Source organism: Mytilus edulis, chromosome 2, assembly GCF_963676685.1.
Source record: "Mytilus edulis chromosome 2, xbMytEdul2.2, whole genome shotgun sequence".
Lineage (NCBI taxonomy): Eukaryota > Metazoa > Mollusca > Bivalvia > Mytilida > Mytilidae > Mytilus > Mytilus edulis.
Window position 1 is genome coordinate 35,433,845 of NC_092345.1, and position 17,820 is coordinate 35,451,664.

The 17,820-nt window shown below is 33.4% G+C and overlaps 2 long non-coding RNA genes across 2 annotated transcripts in view; one reads left to right on the plus strand and one right to left on the minus strand.

Moving 5' to 3' along the window:
• The window catches only part of LOC139512061 (uncharacterized), a 12,033-nt gene extending 4,474 nt beyond the window's left edge, over nucleotides 1–7,559 (minus strand). The window contains exon 1 of the long non-coding RNA XR_011662152.1: nucleotides 7,315–7,559. This is a non-coding gene — a long non-coding RNA (uncharacterized lncRNA). The remainder of the gene's footprint in view (nucleotides 1–7,314) is intronic.
• On the plus strand, nucleotides 6,663–12,309 carry LOC139512060 (uncharacterized). Its single transcript, XR_011662151.1, has 3 exons — nucleotides 6,663–6,815; nucleotides 10,761–10,848; nucleotides 11,543–12,309. It is a non-coding gene; the product is annotated as an uncharacterized lncRNA (long non-coding RNA).
• Nucleotides 12,310–17,820: the final 5,511 nt, after the last annotated feature.

Consider the following 17,820-nt stretch of genomic DNA (forward strand, 5'->3'; position numbering starts at 1 on the left):
CCCCTTTTCGAAAATTCCTGCATCCGCCACTGATCTGTATTCTGTGGCGGGTCGAAGGGGGTGGAATCCGGGGTTGGCCTCCCCTAGCATTTTGTGAGCAAGCATTGCATAAATGATAATCTCGGGAATCCTCTCAAGTTCCTATATACAAGGTGATAGGCTCGGGGGGGCCACTTCAAACTTTTTTTGATAGGGGTGAGCAGCTGAGACCTCAAGTACCCTACCCTTTTCATATATTTTCTTAATCAAAAATATGTACCTTGTCATATATTAATTAACAAAAAACAGACCTATAAATATATTCCAATATTTTCCCCGCTCATCGTCACGTTCTTGTTAAGAAGCAAAATTGTCGCAAAAATATTACCTTCTTTTCCAATAAATTCCTCACATATTAAACACTGTTTTCTTATTGCCCATTTTACATCTTTCATTATGAAGATATTTCAATTCCAAAATACAATACATATAAAAGACGTTTGGTCAGATCATAGATGATATTACATCTATGGTCAGATAAATGTAATATCACCCCAGAGTGTAACACCTTCACTGATTTTAACATGTTTAAATATTAATTAAAAACTGATAAAAAGTATCATTGCCGTTCCCTCGGAAAGGACGCTGTCACAATGGAATTTCTTAAAAAATTGTTATCATGTTTTATGTATACAAACCCTTGAATGTTAATTAGGTGCAAATGTCAAAATAGTTGGATTTATTGCATCTATCACTGGCATCAGTGGAAATACCACATCAGAATAAATAGAGTTTAATTGGTTTGACAAATAACTGATGCATTTACGACTGTGGTTTAACCGCATCAAGAAGAAATACGGACATCTGATTAGTTTCAGATACTTATAATATAATCAAGTAAGTGATAATATCAACCTATTGATATATTTAATCTGAATTTCTCACCCTTTTCATATATCATAGAGCATGAAAAAGTGACCTATTCTAGCGGCTCATCCCTACCACTAATTATATAGCAAGTGCCCCCCCCCCCCCCCCCCCCCCCCCCCGAGGTGATAGGACGTTCCGTTGGAATAGGTTACCTGTGCATCAGGAAAAGTTTTAAGGCATAGCGTGAAAAGGTAACCTATTCCAACGGAACCGAACGTCCTATCACCTTGTATATAGGAACCTTAAAAATATGTGAATAGGTCGGGGGAAAACTCTCTTTTCACACTTAGGTATGCTTAGACACCCCTTATTTAATGGAGACATGTAGTTGGAACCCCCTTTATTATGGCTGGATCCGCCCATGATTTTACATGTAAATCAAGCCCCGGGTATTTTTTGGCATAACGGTAACCACGAAAAGGGTGGGGGGGGGGGGGGGGGGGGCTAATTAAAAGCACGAGGAATTATAAATATACAATTCATCAGGGGTAGAGTGCATCGAGGAATGGGAATTAAAATTGTCTCTTCACGATGATCGAAAAAAGTATCTTGCACGTTATTTTCATCATCTTGTCTGCAACACTCTGAATAATGAGCTTCAAGGCGAAAACAAGGCATGTGAAATACTAATAACATACACTTCTTTTTTTATACGTTGTATGGACAAACCCATAAATCCCTCAACAAAAATTGCTTGATTCATGTCATATCAAATAAATTACAGCGCGGAAAGGTAACTTTAATTTAATATCAAAACTAAATTTTTGTTATATTTTTCAATAAATTTATAAATCTTAATTATGCATGCGTTGCGTGAGTTCCATTTCATGAGACCTACACAGATTTCTATAAAACAAATCAAAAATTATAAATACAGTTTTTCAATTCATTCCGGCATAGATAAAAAAAAATATGTATATAATCAAGGATTTGTATAGTAAGAAAATCCTTGATATAATCTATATACGATTTGGTTGAATTATTTCACTTCATTATAATGATAAATCCTTTAGTTCTTAAATTTTTAATTAAAATGAATTTATCATTTTGATATCTAACGATAAACTTTTTAAATTGAAGTGACATGGTCAGTAACCTAATTAGTTGCATGGCTGATTACCATCTTACAGGTGACCCAGTTATTTTCCATATGACAGTAGCGTGTACCCTCGGGGTTATATCGGGGTGTGTATAACTTATAATTTTCTGGGGAACATCCTGTCCACGTGTAGTACTTAGCATATATTGCAACAGATGACATTAAACAAATTTTCTTTGTAGCATCGGAGGCAATTTCATGTTCGACCACACAAAATATTTCACAAAAAAGATATGATAAAATCAAAAGAAAAAGATAAAGAAATATTAACAAATAAAGGTGGAATTGAGTAAACGGGGATTCGTGTTTTTATGAGCTTATTTTCAGTGAACAACAACAAATGGAAGTTTTTAAAGACCTTGTGTGACCTATAGTTGTTAATGTTTGTGTCATTTTGGTCTTTTGTGGATAGTTGTCTCATTGGCAATCATACCACATCTTTTTGACTGGCTATATACATGATATAATATATATAGCACTTGCACGGTCGGTCCAGTGGACATATTTCATACTAGATAACTTATACAGTAATTCTTTTTATATATATGAAAATTATTGTCCGATCTGATACACTTACCTATAATGTACAGAATTTTGAACAGCTTCAAATATATGGGGTCCGTAGAAACACCGCAAAGGACCTCCTTAGTGCACTAAGAACAAACTTGAATGTGCACTAAGGACCTGATGGAATGATACAACTGTCACAAAGGATATGGCATATAGAAATAGACTTTGTAAAAGGAGAAGGTCCGGTAAGACACCTTTTTGGCCCCAAAATATAGCAGTTTTACAAAATTGTTAAAAGTAAACTTTTAGTTATTTTTTGGACAGTAGAATGCTTCTGCTACATAAATATGGGCTGTTTTTGACAATACATGGCACCTATATCGGGTGCAAGCACCATAAAGTTATGCTAAATTGCAAAAACCATCTGAACAGTGACATTTTCCGGCATATTTGGTGGATTTTTCATATTTAATTGAGCTTTTAATGACAAAATCAGTGAAAATCTTCCACATACACTAATAGAATCAAATAAAATAGACACTTAAGTGTTTCAAAAGTGGTCAAAATCTTTCGTCAGATGAACCTGAAATTTGAGGCCAAAATCGGTCCTTACCGGACCTACTCCTTTCATAATTTTAAATTATATTTTTTCTAATGTTTTCTCGACACGTGCCTCAAAAAGTTGATTGTCACCTTTAGTATAATCGATAGCAATTCATGTTCGCTCAACCTTGGCCCGTGATCTACTAGTATACTGATTAAACATGTATATGGTATTTCAAATTGTTCTCTATTTTTTTTTTCATTTGTTTGTTTTTGCCGTCTTTATTCTGTCTGCTATATTTTTTACTTCTAAATTAATAGCGTATTTTCAACTCTTTTCAGTTTGGGAATTTTTCATCCTTTTAATTTTAAAAAGACAAATAATTGTGAACACTTCACGGAAAAGTGAGGATTGATATTTGGTTGCTTAACGTCCAGTTGCCAATACTTCATTCATTTTTCTAATGTTAAGAACTATGCCATTTATCAATATTTCGATTTGAGCGTTACTGATGAGTCTTGTGTAGACGAAACGCGCGTCTGGCGTAGTAAATTATAATCCTGGTACTTTTGATAACTATCACAGCAATGTTTTTAAACATGTTTAGGAAAGGAAGATATTTCTGATTCGATGTTTATATACAAATGCATTACAAGTATAAATATGCATAGGTTGATGTTTAGTCCCTTCGATGTTTTAGACTGTAAATAAATTATGACCAATTTATTTCTGACATCTTCTTCATTTTTAACTTTTGTGGATAGGTGTTTCATTGACAGCCGTACCACATCTCCTTTCGCTTTTTTTTGTTGTATATATTTTTTAATTCACTTTCCTTGTCTTTTAAAATATATTTATTCCATTATTTTTATTTGATGCCGAAAATAAGAATACGAAGTTATTTGTTAAATGCTATAAATAAGCGAAGTAAAACAACCGTTAATAATTATGTATATGAGCATTATATCTATTTATAAAATATTTTAAATACAAGCAGACATACCATTTGTGACACCAATTTCATTTATTTCCAAATCTTAAAATCATACATTTCCGTTCTTTAGCGTTTCTTAATAATGGCAGAACGGGCTTAAGAGTCATATGATTAAGTTAACTAAATAATTTAGTTCTCCCACATCATTAGCGGATTTAGGGGGTTAAAGCGAGCCCACCCCCGGTTGAAAATCTTAAAATATTTTTTGTATTAACCATTTCTTGTTTTAATGTTATCTTTACTATAATTTGAATATCTAGCACTGAATAGAGTGACACGTTGTCGCTACACTTCTTTAAATATACACAAGTCATAATAACTTGATAATTAGAGGACCAAAGGATTTAATTAAGACAATCCAAGGCTGCTATCTCTATATTTTATTATATATATCTTTATTAGCCTCCCTTAGAGTGATACAACAATTGCAAAACGGGTAGATACGATCTGTAATCAAATAATTAAACTTATAAAATTAATACTTAAAATTTTATTTAGAGTAACCATATGCCGGATGAACAAAAAGTGTGCCATTTCTTGAAAAACATATGGTTTGGTATAACATGAAAACTTCTCTAGTGTTTGAAACATTTCTCACATAACCCCTCCCCCAAACCCCCACTTCAAGCTCTGGATCCGCGCCTGCCCATAGTGCTTATTACATTATAAAATAAAATGGTATTCATCTTCAATTGTTGAAATAAAGATGAATTGTTAAAAAAAAGCATCGACACCAGTTTAAAGTTATCGTTCATAGAAGACAGTTATGATTTATTCTATAATTCTCTTTTTAAAACGTAAAATAATTTTACCTCTTGGAGTTTTTCTATATATTACTTCTGTAATCGGATTTTGAAGAACCCCATGGACACCACATACTCTCAAATGTCTTTCAAGGAATAATGATAGTATGTAAACTCTTGTGTTGTTAGTAAGGAAATGAAATGTCAAAAGCATTTGTTTCTCAATTTTAATCTCAAAATAGGGTTCTTTAAATAAAAAAAGCTTGCATAGCAATTTCCTTAAAAACTAAATATATATAACAAAGGCAAAGTTTTAAAACACAAAATTTATTTTTTATTTTTCTTTCATAAACTTGAATTTATACCACGCTAAACCGTTAGGTTAACAACCATTGATTAATCAATAAGTAACGATCAAAAGACAATTTTTTATTGGATTAGGTTGATTGAACATGATGATTCGGGAATCTGCAATACACCGTTGGTCACGTGGCGAGTGGCAGGCGTTGATTAAAAAGTCATTTAACTTCAAAATTACAAAATCTATTGATACCTTACTTTATAGATTTGAGGTATTTAATCATATCCTCTTATATTCATGTTCGCTGTGATCTTAAAACATCGTTTTAGTGTCCTTAATGCAAAATTTTTCTTCTTAGTGCACTAAGAAGTCGTTTGCGGTATTTCTACACACCGAAATATATGGCCTTATTATTGGTAATATACCATATTAGTGTCACTAATGGCTTAACGTGTTACCAAATTAAAAAGAAGAAATAGACTCAAAACCGCATTTTTAACTTTAGATTTTTTTTCAATCCCAAAATAGAGAAGAGGTCCGGTATACAGACTTATTAAAAAGTCCAGATGAGAAGTTTAACTTGCTTTTCTATTCCCGGCACTTTTAACTGTTTCTTGACGCATGCAAAAAAAAAAAAAAAAAATGCAGTACCTGGTTACAGTTGCGCATTGACAAATTATAATCTTTCGATTAAATGATCTTAAATCTATATGGTCTTAATTTTAAAAGTTATAAAATCTAAATGTGAAGTGATCTAAAATGTTCAATATTAATGAGTATTTTCGCTGTGTTCAAAATGAATCTAAGGTCGTCTAAAAGTATATACATGTGTATTTGACCCGACTATTGACTACATAGTAGAGGGCCCTCATGGGGTTTTTGATTATGTGATTACTTGGCCGTTTTTTTAATGATTATTTGATTATTAAGCCAAATATTTCATGATTATTTGATTACCTAGGACTGTATTTTTAGTTTATGATTATTTGATTACTAAAGATAAGCAAATATTTAATGATTATGTGATTATATTGGCAAAAAAATGGTGATTATGTGATTACTAGGACCCCCCCATGAGGGGCCTCATAGTAATTTAAACTATTCATTATGTACCTATAAGGGGGGTCTGAGCGGGACTCGGGATTGTCGAGGCGTATTTTTTGTAAACGTGACACATGAAAGTCAAATTATGAGGGAGGGTAGGAGGGGTACTGATCCCGAAATCCCGAGCTTAAAAACACGAAATCCCGAAATCCCGGGATTAAAAACACGAAATCCAGAGGTCCCGAAATTCGAAAAAAGAATTATCGTATCCCGAAAGGGTCAATCCCGAAATCCAGAGCTTAAAAACACCCGATCCCGCAGTCCCGATAAAGGTCCTATCCTCCCTCAAATTATTGCGCCGTGAAAACGCGAAATGAAGTTTAGCGGGACATGGGAAATTACAAAAATAGCAGAATTGTTCACTTACATAGTGTAAGCGGGATGGCATCATGCGAGAATCTAAAAAAATAAGTAGTAACTAAGCGGGATCCGTGAACATAACCCCCAATGAGACCCCCATTAGTTGTGGCTTATTTTGGTCTTTTTAGTTAGTTTCTTTCCCCTACATTACTTGACCGTTTTTGTAAAACAACAGCACTCGAGGTCTGACAGTATTTTACCAAGAAATGCACAAAATATTCAAAAAGAAGGCCTAGAAAATTTAAATATTGGTATGCACACATACTCCCCTATCAGCACACAAATTATATTTTTGTAAAGGCGCCAAACTCGTTTCTAATATTTATAATAGAACCGAAAAGAAAATGGAAATGGAAATGGGGAATGTATCAAAGAGATAACAACATGACCAAAGAGCAGATAACAGCCATAGGTCACCAATGGGTCTTCATTGCAACGAGAAAATCCCGGTACCTGAGACTGGGGTGGATCTAGTCATATAAAGGAGGGGTTCCTCACCCAGGACAATTTTTTTTTTTTTGGGGGGGGGGGGGGGGGGTGTCCAACTTCATGTCCCCATTCAAATGCATTGATCGTCCATTAAAGAAAGGGGGTTCCAACATGTCCAACCCTCAGCCCCCCCCCCTGGATCCGTGCCTGTGAGGCATGCTTTAGCTTGCCATTAAACAAAAATGTATACTAGTTGAGTGATAATGGACGTCATACTAAACTCTTCAATATAAAAAAAAGAAACTAAAATAAAAATCATACAAAGGTCACAAAGGCCATAACTTCTGGCTCCTGGATTAGGAAAAGTGCAAAATGCAGTGAGGATAAAAGCCTTTACTGTAAATTCCTGAAATTACAATTATATAAATCATCTCACATCTTTGTGCATTTCTTGAAATTGGTCATATTAATAAATGCATGCAATATTTTCAGAAAATTTCAATATATAGGCTTTTAAAAGTCAATCTTGTGCATGATTATCAATGATTATACTCGCACAATTAACACATGTGGTGCTCAAAACTCAGAGGTGTCTATGCTATTTATGACAACATTTTAATCAAGTATAAATTTACAAAATTTGTTTAGAACTATATGATTTTTAGGTTTTTAAGCATAGATATAGTAGGTCAGGATCTGCGAACTCTCACTGACTGACTGAACACATGAATTCAACACTAGTTTTTTGGTGATGTTGGTGTTGCTTAGTGTTTTGTTTTGTTTTTCTTTTCTGCATCTTATGTTTTGCCTTGGCATTGTCAGTTTCTCTTTCATTGCCTTTGGGTTTTTTTTGTTATGTTAAATAACAAGACACAAGAGAGAAAAAACAATAAAAATATGTGAAAAAATGGCTTAGTTCAGTATATATTAAGGAAAGAGATAACAAATAGCTAAATAAGAAAAAAGAAAATTCCTTTTCTACAGTCAATTGTCTGATAATCTAGAAGATAGCCTGATTTGGTCTAATTCTCCTGAATTCTAGCAGGTACTTTATTCCAACTTTTTTAATTCAAACAAACCATGTCTTAGATAGTCTTGGAATTAGAATACATTAATCATAAAATTTTCATAATACTTTGGTGAATTATCTATTGATATAATCATGATAATTAAGCTCCTTTTTAATTTTTAGGGATTTTAAATTTTTGATTTAAAGTTAGGGATTTTATTCATAAAAGGGGGGATTTTTCCAGTACGTATACTATTAATAATGCTTTGAGCAATTTTCATGAAACTTGGTGAATTATTTTTGTATAACATAAACATGATAATTTTCTTTTTAATTTAAAAAAAAAATCTGATTTATGTCATTGTACTATCATGACTTGGGATTAGGATAGTCTCAAGAATGCTTTCACAAATTTTTATGAAACTTTGGTGAATTGTTTTTATATCTTGACAAACTCCCTTTTTAGCTCACCTGACCTGAAAGGTCAAGTGAGCTTTTCTCATCACTTGGCGTCCGTCGTCCGTCGTCCGTAAACTTTTACAAAAATCTTCTCCTCTGAAACTACTGGGCCAAATTCTACCAAACTTGGCCACAATCATCCTTGGGATATCTAGATTAAAAAATGTGTGGCGTGACCCGTCAAACCAACCAAGATGGCCGCCATGGCTAAAAATAGAACATAGGGGTAAAATGCAGTTTTTGGCTTATAACTCAAAAACCAAAGCATTTAGAGCAAATCTGACATGGGGTAAAATTGTTTATCAGGTAAAGATCTGTCTGCCCTGAAATTTTCAGACGAATCGGACAACCTGTTGTTGGGTTGCTGCCCCTGAAATGGTTATTTTAAGGAAATTTTGCAGTTTTTGGTTATTATCTTGAATACTATTATAGATAAAGATAAACTGTAAACAGCAATAATGTTCAGCAGAGTAAGACCTACAAATAAGTCAACAAGACCAAAATTGCCAGTCGACCCCTTAAGGAGTTATTGCCCTTTATAGTCAATTTTTAACAACTTTTCATCATTTTTTGTAACTTTTCTAAAAATCTTCTTCTCTAAAACTACTTTGCCAAATTTAATCAAACTTGGCGACAATTATCATTGTGGTTTATAGTTTAAAAAATGTGTCCGATGACCCAGCCTACCAAACAAAATGGCCGACATGGCTAAAATTAGAACATAGTGGTAAAATGCAGTTTTTGCTTTATATCTTTGAAACCAAGACATTTAGGGCAAATCTTTCAAGATTTTAATGTCCATCAGAAGAAGATATATCCCCTCACAAATTTTAGTTGAATCGGACAACCGGTTGTTGGGTTGCTGCCCTTAAATTGGTTATTTTAAGAACATTTTGCAGTTTTTGGTTATTATCTTGAATACTATTATAGATAGAGATAAACTGTAAACAGCAATAATGTTCAACATAGTAAGATCTACAAATAAGTCAGCATGATCAAAATTGTTAGAGGACCCCCTAAGGAGTTATTGCCCTTTAGAGTCAATATTAAACAACTTTTCCTCATTTTTGTAACTTGTATAAAAATCTTTTCTAAAACTACTTGGCCAAATTTAACCAAACTTGGCCACAATCATAATACTAGGGTATCTATTTTTAAAAAGAGTGTCTAATGACCCCGCCTACCAACAAAGATGGCCGACATCAGTAAACACATTAACAGGTGAGCGACACAGGCTCTTGAGAGCCTCTAGTTATTATTATGACCCAAAGTGGAGGGGGCATAATGTTTAACACTTGTCAGATCGTTTGTCCGTCTGTCCCAAAGTTGTTTTTTGTTCTCTTACAGTACTTTAGTTTGCCTCAACCAAATTCAATTAAACTTTTACAAAAGCTTGTTATCACAATTCTCAGATCAAGTTTGAATTTTGGTGATGTCAGTGTTACTGTACTAGAGTATCAGAGTTATGCCCCTTTAGAAAAGGGGAAAATATGCTGAATTTTTGGTTTCCTGTTCTCTAAAATTTAGTTTGTCTCAACCAAATGTTATGAAATCAATACACAATGCTTATCATCACAAAATACAGATTAAGTTTGAATTTTGGTAGTGTCTCTTTTACTAAATTCTATAGTTATGTTCTTTAAAAATGGAAAAAATTGTTTCGGCCTTTTAACTTAAGTTTTCCTCAACCAAATTTTATTAAACTTTAAAAAAATACTTTTTATCATAATTTTAATCAGATCAATTTCAAATTTTGGTTGTAAAACTTTTACCGTTCTTCAGTTATGTTCCTTTAAAACTTTGAATAATATGCAAGCTGGAGTATCATTCCCTATTTATCATGTATATTTTTTATAAGATGCAGAGTTAAGGAACTTTAGTTGTTGCAAAGTTATTTTAAAATTGTCCATTTTCAAAAACTTTGAAAGGTTTTTAGAAATTTATGTATTTGTTAAAAAAATCGCAGCCTTAAACTTATAGTCACTTGAGATATATATCTATAAATGGAGCCAAATTATATACATGTTTTATGTCAATAAATACCACTGTTTGTGCATGTTTTTTTTTTTTTTTTTTGGAGGGCAGGGGTCTTATTTGCACAGTGCTCATAGTTTTTTAGTCATTCATTAAAATTCATTTAAAGCTTAAAGACCAGCTATAAGGGCAAGAAGCTTATCAAGCACTCACGGTTTAGATTTTTATTAAACACACATTAATATAGTAAATATACATAATGTACATTAAACAGAAAAAAATATTGATGCAAGATGTCATTCAACTTTTACTCTTTTATGTATAGGACAAGAACTATAGAAGATACAGAGAAATTATATACAGCAGAAATGATAGGCAATGTAAAATTTGCAGAAGCCAACTAAACCTAAATGGTAAGGCACCTTTTAATATAAAAAAGTTATTCAACTTGAAAGATGATTACTAGTATCATGATTACTATAAAAATTAAAAGATGTGGTATATTAAATATGAAAACTATCATGGCTTTGAGAAAGCAATTGTAGGCCTGTTACGACCTTCAATAATGAGAAAATCCATACCCTATACTATAGTCAAAGTAGGAAGCTATAAAAGACCTAAAGATGAAACATTGAAACAATCCAAACTGTAAAACTAATCATGGTAATTGCCTAGTTTATAACAAAATAAATTACAAAAAATAAATATGACCGGTATGAAACAACAACAACAACAACCACTAAATTTTAGTGTCAGACTAAACTGACAAAAGCTACAGGCTCTGAACTTTGGACAGGCACAATAGGAATATGGCAAGGTTATATATAAATAAGATGTGGTATGATTGCCAATAAGACAACTCTCCACCAGACAACCAATGATGTAAATTTCCTGCAAACACGGACTTGACTTCTGTAAATCAACTAATTTTTCGTGAATACTTTATTTGGCATTTTATACTTTCTAGTCTACATCGCAGTTATTTATTTTTCTCGAGTTCAAGTTTACTTAATGTATTTTAATAAGGAAAGATACACATGAAAAACATTTATTGCTGTTTCTCTCTCCATTTATAACATTTTATTTGTTTATTTTGTGTATTTATAGGTGATCAGACATCTTGGTTTTCATGATCAATAGGTCATTACTGAAGAGGAAACTTAAAGTTGAAATTTATTTACATAGTGCATAATTGGATTAATTTGAAATGGAATGTGTGCTTTCCTGCAAAAAAGAAATAGGAAATTTCAACATTATCACATGATAATGACCATAAACAAAATGGAGTTCTATCATAGATACACAAAAACACTATTGCATAAAAGCAACAACATATCTTAATCAAAAGAAAGGAGAATGCTGAACAAATACTATTTTGTTGTTGAAAAAAGGAACACCAGTTTTATCCACTCATTTACATCGCTCCCTCATATCAAATATACAGAAGAAGATCATTGAAGAACAATTTGCAAAAATGATTTCTCTTAGAATTGAAGGGAATTGTTTAGTGAATGGAATAATGTATTCACTGAATTCTTACGTAGTGGATTGAATAACTGTATACAAGCTGAAACAGAAGAAATTCTAATTTAAAATAACACGAAAAGTGTTTATTTTATTATTTAATCTGCAAATATATAAACAAATTCTTTAGAACACCACAAATGGTATGACATTCAAATTGGTTGCTTATTAATGTATCGCATTGAAACAATTACAAAGAAAATAGAAGCATTTGCTCCAAAAAAAAATATAAATCAAAGTTAAATTTATATAAAAAGTATAAACAATACCTAGATCTAAACAGTCAGACTGTATTATTTTCAATGTCATTAAAATGTTGAGTCAAACATTTATTAAAGTTTTAAATATCATTTGCATCAATTATACAGTCTTGTAATAATTATATTCATACTGTTTGTATACATGGTGTAGTGAAGAAATGTTTAACAAGTAAAAATAAGGGAAAACATTTCCTTAAGGGAAATTTGATGTTCAGAAATTTCCTTAGAGGAAATTTGAAGAACAATGATTTCCCTAGAGGAAATTTGTTGTCTTGAATTTTCCTCCAAGGAAAAGTGTTTGTCAAAAATTTCCTCACAGGAAAAAGTATTTCCTCCAAGGAAAATTTGAAGCTATAAATTTCCTCAAAGGAAAAAGTATTTCCTCTAAGGAAAATTTGAAGCTGCAAATTTCCTCAAAGGAAAAAGAATTTCCTCTAAGGAAAAAGAATTTCCTCTAAGGAAAAAGAACTTCCTCTAAGGAAATAGAATTTCCTCAAAGGAAATTATTATGCAGCAAATTCCCTAAGGGAAATCTTTTTCCCTCGAGGAAAAAACTATTTCCCTTGAGGAAAAGTACTTTTCCTCTGAGGAAATTGTTGAAAAAAGGGGCATAACTTTTTCAACAGTGGTGCTAGATCCAAAAAATTTTAGGACAAATATCAGAGAACCAATACCAACCAAGTTATCAACTTTGTTTTGACTTAACTCCAAAAATTAAGGTGACAACTTTTGCACTCAGCGGAATTGCAAACTTGTCCCGGAGACTGTTTAGGGACAAAACTATTGTCTTAGAACAGATCATTAATGCAAACTAAATTCGACCAACCTACGGACCCCTAAAAGAGTTTCTACAAATGTTGTTAACGTGTAGAGATCATATGAAATTTACTGTTTTTTTTTAGTAAATTTGATCTTTTTCAATGGAGCATTGAAATTGTTGAAAAATGTAGGGGTGTCTGTTTGACATTGCGAAATGCTGACCTTCGGTGAGAATTAGAAGTTCAATTCGATACTATCTGCAATGATAAGCATACTGTCCAGACATTAAAAACTCGTGAAATTGAGGGTATTGTGGATAGGGACAAAACTATTGTCTTAGAACAGATCATTAATGGAAACTAAATTCGACCAACCTACGGACCCCTAAAAGAGTTTCTACAAATGTTGTTAACGTGTAGAGATTATATAAAATTTATTGGTTTTTTTTTTGTAAATTTGATCTTTTTCAATGGAGCATTGAAATTGTTGAAAAATGTAGGATGGGGTGTCTGTTTGACATGGCGAAATGCTGACCTTCGGTGAGAATTAGAAGTTCAATTCGATACTATCTGCAATGATAAGCATACTGTCCAGACATTAAAAACTCGTGAAATTGAGGGTATTGTGGATAGGGACAAAACTATTGTCTTAGAACAGATCATTAATGGAAACTAAATTCGACCAACCTACGGACCCCTAAAAGAGTTTCTACAAATGTTGTTGACGTGTAGATATCCTATGATTGTCTCTCGTAGTGGCATCGGATGTAATGTCCCCGTTGTAACCGGACGTGAATGCGTACTCATACATCCCACACAGCTAAACGAATGAGAAGTAAAATCCAATACTCTGTGGAATGAATGGCATACTGTCCAGACATTAAAAAAATCGTGAAAATGAGGGTATTGTGAATAGGGACAAAACTACTGTTTATTTTCTTTGGTTACATCTTCTGACATCAGACTCGGACTTCTCTTGAACTGAATTTTAATGTGCATATTGTTATTTATTTTTCTACATTGGCTAGAGGTATAGGGGGAGGGTTGAGATCTCACAAACATATTTAACCCCGCCGCATTTTTGCGCCTGTCCCAAGTCAGGAGCTTCTGGCCTTTGTTAGTCTTGTATTATTTTAATTTTAGTTTCTTGTGTACAATTTGGAAATTAGTATGGCGTTCATTATCACTGAACTAGTATATATTTGTTTAGGGGCCAGTTGAAGGACGCCTCCGGGTGCGGGAATTTCTCGCTACATTGAAGACCTGTTGGTGACCTTCTGCTGTTGTTTTTTTTCTATGGTCGGGTTGTTGTCTCTTTGGCACATTTCCCAATTTCCATTCTCAATTTTATGCCTTCCAACTGATCATTAATGGAAACCAAAATCGAGCAACCTACGGACCACTAAAAGAGTCTTTAGAAGTATTTTAAATGTGTATAACTGTCTCTCATAGTGGCATCAAATTAAATGTCCCCATTGTAACCTGACGTTACCTTACTTATACAGCCAACACCGCCAAACGTATATGTATTCAGTCGATGGAAGACCAAAAATGACTATATTTCCATTCCCATAGTGACTGTTGGCATATCAAGTCTCCTCTTACTGATAACAATAGTGTTATTTGATTTATTTTGGAAATTCTAAAGTTGGATGGCACATCTTTTGATGAAAAGTGACCACCAAAAGAGTTGCTTAAAGTGTTTTAAACGTGAAAAGATCGTATAAAAAAGAAGATGTGGTATGATTTCCAAAGAGACAACTGTCCACAAGAGACCCAAATGACACAAACCGTATGAACTATAGGTCACCGTACGGCCTTCCAAGAATGAGCAAAGCACATACCGCATAGTCAGCTATAAAAGGCCTCGATATGACAATGTAAAACAATTCAAACGAGAAAACTATGAAAAAAAAGAAGATGTGGTATGATTTCCAAAGAGACAACTGTCCACAAGAGACCCAAATGACACAAACCTTATCAATTATAGGTCACCGTACGGCCTTCAACAATGAGCAAAGCACATACCGCATAGTTAGGTATAAAAGGCCTCGATATGACAATGTAAAACAATTCAAACGAGAAAACTAACAGCCTTATTTACATAAAAAAAAATGAAAGAAAAAACAAATATGTAACACATAAACAAACGACAACCACTGAATTACAGGCTCCTGACTTGGGACAGCACATACATAAATAATGTGGCGGGATTAAACATGTTAGCTGGGTTCCAACCCTCCCCTAACCTGGGACAGTGGTATTGCAGTACAACATACGAACGAACTATAAAAATCAGTTGAAAAAGGGTTAACTCATCAGATGGACAAACATACAAGTGGACGTGGCCAGGTACTTATACATCCCGACCACAAAATGACACAAGAAACAGATTTGAGAGTACTCGCAGTTATGTGACAGCTAGTTCAAAGCCACTAACAACTAATAAGAAAAGCACATACCGCATAGTCAGCTATAAAAGGCCTCGATATGACAATGTAAAACAATTCAAAGAGAAAACTAACAGCCTTATTTACATAAAAAAAAAAGAAAGAAAAAACAAATATGTAACACATAAACAAACGACAACCACGTGCACTGAATTACAGGCTCCTGACTTGGGACAGCACATACATAAATAATGTGGCGGGATTAAACATGTTAGCTGGGTTCCAACCCTCCCCTAACCTGGGACAGTGGTATTGCAGTACAACATACGAACGAACTATAAAAATCAGTTGAAAAAGGGTTAACTCATCAGATGGACAAACATACAAGTGGACGTGGCCAGGTACTTGTACATCACGACAACAAAAAGACACTAGGAACAGATTTGAGAGTACTCGCAGTTATGTGACAGCTAGTTCAAAGCCACTAACAACTAATAAGAAAATTATGCATCTAAGACTAAACAATCAATCCGTACACATCCAACGTGCAATGGATTTAGTTTAAAGACGTCATAAACAATGAGAGAAAAACGTGACCTCAAGTCACAGGTATCGACGGATTGTAGATCCATGAATGTGTATATGGATAAAACATACTAGTAATATTTAGTTTGGTTTTAATTTACTGATGATTTGGAACACATTTCTATATTTCACATATATTTTTGATGTTTCCATGGTTACAGCAGCCATTGTAAAAATTCCCAAAGTCAAACTACTGCTCCATATTGTTCTCCCCATATTAATATACAATTAAATAACATTTAATGTCTGTACCAACCAATTAAATAACATTTAATGTCTGTAGAACTATTTAAACACTTATGTTCTGGAATGTTCCATGAAAAATTCAACCCCTCAAATTATGTCTAGAGACCCCCCAGTTCAAGAAAAATGTACCATGTTGAAGTGTGCATGACTCTCTAAATATCATAGAAGTTTCATATAAATTGGAACACATTTCTATTTTTCACATTTTTGCTGTTTCCATGGCAATGGCAGCCATTTTTTTAATTCCAAGGTAAGGTGCAAAACTGCACATGGTGATTAACATTATGTTATAGTTCCATCAACATTGGTCCATTCAAATCCGAGAACTAAGCCGGACAAAAAGTGTGGAATAAAAATAATAAGAAACTAGATTTGCTATTGCTAGCAATAGCTGAGGATGGCACCCCGTACTGCACATTGTCACAGTAGCATCAACAGTTATGAGTGTACAAAAGTCAAATGACATTTCTATTATACATGACAGAATCAGCATTTCTTAACACCCCCCCCCCTTTTTTTTTTCTCTTCCGTAGAATACGTTTCAGTTCTATAAATAGTTTGGGAATCCTTTTAAATCTTAAATTAGACACGCGCGCGAGTAGGAAGGTGGTGTCACGTGATACTCAAGTATATTATCGTGGACTTATTATCATATTAATATTCTTTTTAGAGGGGTCGTTGGACAGACAACATGTGTATATATTGACGGAGCGGCGTATTAAACTGTTCAATTTATTCTTCAATAGCTCGCATATCACACAATACATGTAACTTATCGTGTACAATTTAATTACATGTTTATTGATTGATTTCAGCTAATGTGTAGATTTTAACAGGTGTGTCATTCACGGATATGTACTTTAACGCAAGTGCAGAAATGTCAGTAATATGAACTCTGAGTGTTTCTTTTTCTGTCGGTGGCGATTTTCTCTTAAAAGCACGATTTTTGTATAGAAAAGAAAAGAAGCAAGTGAAATAAAATACATATTTTTATTCTAGCATATTCTAGTACATGTTAGCACTACAGCATTACGTTCACATACTCCTGATTACGATATGCGTGGAATTGTTGTTATATTTTTCAAGAAAATGCAGCTTAAATGTCTTTTCCCGTAGGGTCAATGTTAAACTTTTGTCCAGTTTCCATGGCAATGGTGGCCATTTTGGAATTTCTTAATATGGTCATAACATGTAGGCATACCAATATATCATTTAATGTCTCTAGAACAAATTTAACATTGATGTTCTGGAATGTTCTGTGAAAATTCAAAGTTTTGACCTTTTTGCATTGTTTCCATGGTAATAACAGATATTTTGGAAATTCCAACGCCAAATTCCACATCTTCCAATGTTGCTCATCGTTACTGTGAAGTTTCAATAAGTTTGGAACATTTTGAGGTTTTTGAAATTTTTGGTGTTGTTTCCATGGCAACATAGTAGTTCCAATGAGTACCAAAATCATCCAACACCTGTATATAGTGGGCACCTACATTGTATTAAAATATAATGATTCTGAATTAAAGACTATTCAAATAGTCCACCAAAACAAAAAACGGGATTTTTTCACATTTGTTTCGTTTCCATGGCAACGGTAGCCATCTTGATGGTGCCATACCCCACTG